Source organism: Phalangium opilio, unplaced genomic scaffold (genome assembly GCF_054372755.1).
Source record: "Phalangium opilio isolate 3A_F unplaced genomic scaffold, DU_Popi_V2 ptg000014l_1, whole genome shotgun sequence".
Taxonomy (NCBI): Eukaryota; Metazoa; Arthropoda; class Arachnida; order Opiliones; family Phalangiidae; genus Phalangium; species Phalangium opilio.
Window position 1 is genome coordinate 2,070,219 of NW_028324149.1, and position 6,000 is coordinate 2,076,218.

Sequence of the window (6,000 nt, forward strand, 5' to 3'; positions counted from 1 at the left end):
ATAGATTTATATTAAAAGAAGTACGAATTTCGACAAGAAGATGTCACTAATTCATATTTTTTCATTTGAAATATTGGCCCGGGGCAAATTTGGCGTTAATGGTTAGGTTTACTGTATAGAACAGATAGCTCTAGAGCCGCGGCTCATCTACGCCGAGTAGGTCTCGTATATAGTTAATATATTCAGTGAATAAATTATCCATAAAGAAAATATGGTATATTGCGTTTCTCAAAAGCCGCGGGCTCAGAGACGCTAAGGACAGGACCATTCCAGGCACCGGCGCACCCGGTCGCCGCCGTTCTTCTTATGCACCCCTAAAGAAGGTAGGTATGGCTACATGCATGCAGGGCCGAGAAATAGCGTTGAAATCATAAAAAAATATGGTATGGGGGAATACTTTCAACTGAACACGGGCGTACTTAGTACTAAGTTTGATGGAACAGCTATGTCTGCATTTGGCCATCGCCACAAATAATATCATTTAATAAGCACTTGCAAAACGTAGCCTGCTAACTTTACTAAAAAGAAAAAGAAAATAACTTTTGGAATAATAACGAAGCGTGCATGGTGCATGCCCGCGCTATAGCTGCTTTGTTGAAATTTCAACTCCTACTAAGGGGCAGGATAATGATCAATTGTTCAGTTTAATTACGATTAAGATAAATTTAAACACAAGGAATCAATCCAACGTACCGCACTATCTTTTAAAAATGACCGACACTGATTTTAATATCTTAACTTCTTAGGTTAATTATTGAAATGTGTCAATGGTTTTATTTTAGATTTAGAACATTATCCCCTTGAAGATTATAACCCTATAACGCACGCTTAAGTACGGTTCTACCGTACAGGTTAATATGTCCATGAGAGACAAAATTTTAAAAATATAAATGTCCAATCCCTTGTTCGGACGAACCAATCCCAAAAATCACAAGCACCAAAATTAAGAATTGTTAGTTAATTCATACTTAAGTTTAGGTTAGGTTTTCTGTGGGAAAACTATTAGTATGAGAGCGCGTCATGGCTCTTTAAGTACTTTTCTATGTTAATTCACGCATCGCTCCGGGAGATTACATTTTGTCCCCTGAAAGTTAGCTGTATTAAAGGCCGAGATCGAGTCAACTTAGTTCGACTTTAATTGGTTTGGTTCTCAGTCAACTTTAAAAGAATTCAAAAAGATTTGACATAATAGGCAACTACACCATTGAAGCTGAACCCTTTATGCTGAATCTTGGCCTTTAATCTAATTTTATTTAGCAATACGATTTAAACTAATTTAGCGCCCACGAAAACAATTACCAGATCACTCTAATAAAATTTTGAAACTATTTCAATTACGTATATAGCTTAGTTTAGTTTTCAACTGGCGACAATCTCAATTTCATTAAAATTTCTTATTGCAACTATAGCCATAATAATACAATCATACACCTGTGGTAAATAGTTCAGAAATTTCTTTGGTTGCGGCAGACAATTAAGCGAAAGTTTTCTAGATACAAGGATCCTTGGAATTAAGGTACGCAACAAGTAAATTCATCACCAAACTTAACACTGCCATCTCTAACTAAAACCCTACATGTTAAGTGTAAAGAAACAACCACATTTCAATGGCAAAATGGCTGTGTACATCGATCGCAACTCGCATCAGACCTTTCAAACTCCCTGACCCGCAGTAATTGAAACGCGTCAAAGAGGTTATATTGTTTCTTTATAGTTAAAGACGGCAGTGAAGGTATAGAAAAATACTTGTGAACAGTAAATCTTGAAACACGGTGCGGCTGTTGGGTTTGTTGCAAAAGTATTAAAATTACCATAAAACTTATTTCACTGGACGCAACCACCAAAGTTCTTCGGATTCTTTCAAGGAAGTTGTCTTGGCGAATACGGCGGAGTTACGCGTTCGTTTTGGACTGCTTCTTCGCGAAGAAATCACTCAAGTCGGGGACATTCTAAGAGCTAGGGTTTCCGGCGTCCGCGACTGCGTATACCTGAATATACATGAGGTGAAACTTAGCCCGTAAAAGTAATAAAACTTTAGCGCGTAACGTTGCATGGTAAAAATTCGGGGCTGATGGCAACTCGTGTGACATAAAAGTTTCGCGCAATACTCGAAATACCTTATTTGATTAAAAACGCGCCCACCGTTAGACTGCCGGGACAAGATAAAACTTAAGAACTATTCAAAGGAAATATTCCCTCTGAAATATAATTGGTGTTATATCTCTCTCTCTTCTTAAAACTTTCTTTAAAAAGTCATTATTATTCAAAACACATAACAACATTCCATAATATTAAAATTATTCTCTTTCTTTTTTTTCTCTATTCGCGTCGGTTTTTGGCATCGCAAATATGACTTACGGCAAATAGATTGATGGTTTGGATAGCTAGCATATTTTAATGACTCAAATACTAATGAAGGTTGGAAAAATTAATTTTTCAAGTTTACGGTTATGTTTTTTTTCTTTCGGCTGGGTTTCTTACGTCATATAACACCTGATTGCGCATGGGCAATACTTAATTTTAAGAGCAATTTTACGTAATCATATCTAGGAAAGTAGTTCAGAAGCTTTAGCTTCGAAGTTTTCGGTTTCTACATTTAATATTATACATTTTTTATTATATAAAATATTATTATTATTATTAGGCCTAAATAAGATTTAATTTAGAAGTAAAATAACCGTTAACAAGCGAGGAAATTTGACTGAAGTGCCAGATATTGAAATTTTAAGATTTACTTATGAAAACGAAACCATGTTATGAAACGAAACAAAACTTAAAACATGATAAAATTTTAACAGAAGTTAAAAATTATATCAATTATATAATAATTATTATCAGGTTTTACACATGCGCAGTTGATAAAAAATTTACTCTCTTACATAATCAACTATATCAGTATGAGCATGAGCATGAATTAAAAATATATAATATTCCAACTTCTCCAGTAATAAGAATAACAGAACGATCTAGAAAAATGGAGATTCGTCGTGCCAAAATAATTAGGACAAACAAGACACGATGATGTTTATCACTGCCCTATCCTTTTTTTTAGTAATGCACTGCGCCAGCACGCAAAGTATTAAGTGAAAAAAAGAAATACAGCATGTAAGCCGTTTTGGTAATTGTTATACAGCAAGATCTAGAATTATTATCATATTCCAGCTCCATCATTTGCTAAAGATTAAAGCTTCAACGACAATTATGGCCGAGATGATATAGTAAAAAAAATAACTTTCAAATTCTTTAACACAAATTACAGGATGCGGATCAGAATGCAATTTAAAAAAATATATATTATTTTAGATGAAATTAGAGAGGTTAAGTAACTGTATTTTAGACACCATTTCATATAATAATTTTCCCTGACGTGTTGAGTAATTTTCCCTGACGTGTTGAGTAATTTTCCCTGACGTGTTGAGTAATTTTCCCTGACGTGTTGAGTAATTTTCCCTGACGTGTTGAGTAATTTTCCCTGACGTGTTGAGTAATTTTCCCTGACGTGTTGAGTAATTTTCCCTGACGTGTTGAGTAATTTTCCCTGACGTGTTGAGTAATTTTCCCTGACGTGTTGAGTAATTTTCCCTGACGTGTTGAGTAATTTTCCCTGACGTGTTGAGTAATTTTCCCTGACGTGTTGAGTAATTTTCCCTGACGTGTTGAGTAATTTTCCCTGACGTGTTGAGTAATTTTCCCTGACGTGTTGAGTAATTTTCCCTGACGTGTTGAGTAATTTTCCCTGACGTGTTGAGTAATTTTCCCTGACGTTTTGAGTAATTTTCCCTGACGTGTTGAGTAATTTTCCCTGACGTGTTGAGTAATTTCCCCTGATATGTTGAGTAATTTCCCCTGATATGTTGAGTAATTTCCCCTGATATGTTGAGTAATTTCCCCTGATATGTTGAGTAATTTCCCTGATATAAGAACTATTGCTTCAAATAATATTCCCTGATAACGTTTGAACCATATTTCTTCTAATAATTTTCCCTGATAGTTTTGAGCTACATTTCTTCCCTGATAAACCATATTCCTCTAGAAACAAGGGATCATATAAACAGACCAAAATCAAACTTGGTATTGACACCAACTTCGTATTATTATTTCAATTTTCAAATAAATCTCAATCCATTTTGAAACACAAAATTGAGCGATGAATCTAACACCTTTAAAAAAAACAGAAATGTCAGCGTAAACTTCGCTAACTAAAGCGAAACACCTTACAAAATTTAACAACTCATCGCTGCCGAATAACAACTTGACACGGAGCACGTCATATATATCGCCTAACTTCAAAAATTTTAAGCTGAATAGCCCATAAACGCGAATTATAACAGCCTACATTTTAAATGAAAGCGAAAATACCTTATTGGATTTCAGTTTCTTTTCAGATGCTAATTACACTAATTAAGATAAAAGTAACGTACGTAAACACGTGTCTTCGATAGGAAAAACCTTTCAAAAATTGTATTGACATAGAAACATATAAAGAATTACAATTTTTTAATATGAGCGGCACGTAAATTTGAGGTTCAAAAGATTGAAATTATAGAAATTATAATATTCGTTTATACATATTTTAAACTATACCGGGTGTTGCTTTGCGACTAAAACTAAGTTATAGCAGAAAACGCTGTCTTTATATAAGCATATACGTTGTTTTAAACACACATTTTTCGTTAAATCTTTATTTGTTACTTCATTACGTAAAGTAACATTTTCTTACTCATCAACAATTAGCCGAAACAACAGTAATACATCTGATGAACTTCATAACGGTGTGTTACGAAGCAATTACACAGCTCCCGCACCAGTATTAAACAGTGAGCAACACCCTGTATTGTAATTTATATTAAGATTTAGAAAATAATTAATAATAATTTTAAATAACTTAAAACCAAAACATGACATGCAAGATAAATAAAAATGATTATTAATTTCAATTAGCCATAACACGCGTTACGATAGTGACGTATGATTCTATATAAGCCTATTTTGAATTCAGCGTCGTCGAAATAGCGGCATTACCGGCATACAAAATCGTATATATATAACTAGCTATTTAGTATATAAGGTTAAAATTCGGTTTGTGGCTGTACATACATACATATATGCAGCTACTATAGATCTAGCGTCTAGATTAGGTCGTAGCGGGCGCGTTCAGCCGATTAATGCGTACACAGACAAACAGAAGTTAATTTTTACGTCATATTTCATTCCCTAGAGTCTAATACGCTATTAGATTGTTAAAATAGAAATGGTTTATATCTAAATACGTTTAATCTAAATTAGCATTAAGAACCGATAGTAAACAACAACGTAAAATGCTCCCTAAATATATTATCATAAGTTTATAAGTGATAGTTTGTGAACGACAAGCGAGAATTGAAGTCCTACACTCGGTGGTTAATTTTGCAGTCCATTTAGTCCTATTTATTCTCCACTAAGCCTTTGACAGTGGCGCCTCACCAGGCGTCGCTTTACCTCGAATCTATGACCTACTACAATCACTTCATGACAAGCTCCAGCTTGTAACCAGTGACAAACAACTTATAAGGAACATATCTTATAAACTTACGCTAATATAAACAGAAAATTCCAACTTGATTATTTATAAAACTTGCTTACCAGAAAGGAAAGGTTAATTAAGATTCACATCCCCTGAATTTTCCATATGTTTTCCCTAACAATTTCTCCTTAATAACGTTAGGCCCCTTTTTTAAAATTCCCAAAACTTTAAAAGAAAGTAATACACAACTTGAAATTAAAAGCAATATTAACGCGAATTCAATTAACTATAACTATAACTTTAACCATTTTTAGACATTGAAATAATAAGGTTTAAGATTGAAACTAAGACATGGTGGCAATTCAAAACTGTCAATTAATATTACGTAAGTAAATAGAAAAAAGATTTCGATATTCCATCGTCAACTAAGACGTATAAAAAAAGCAAAGCATTAAACAAAGTGAAATCAATTGTGAGCGCCGTCATGGCATTATTTA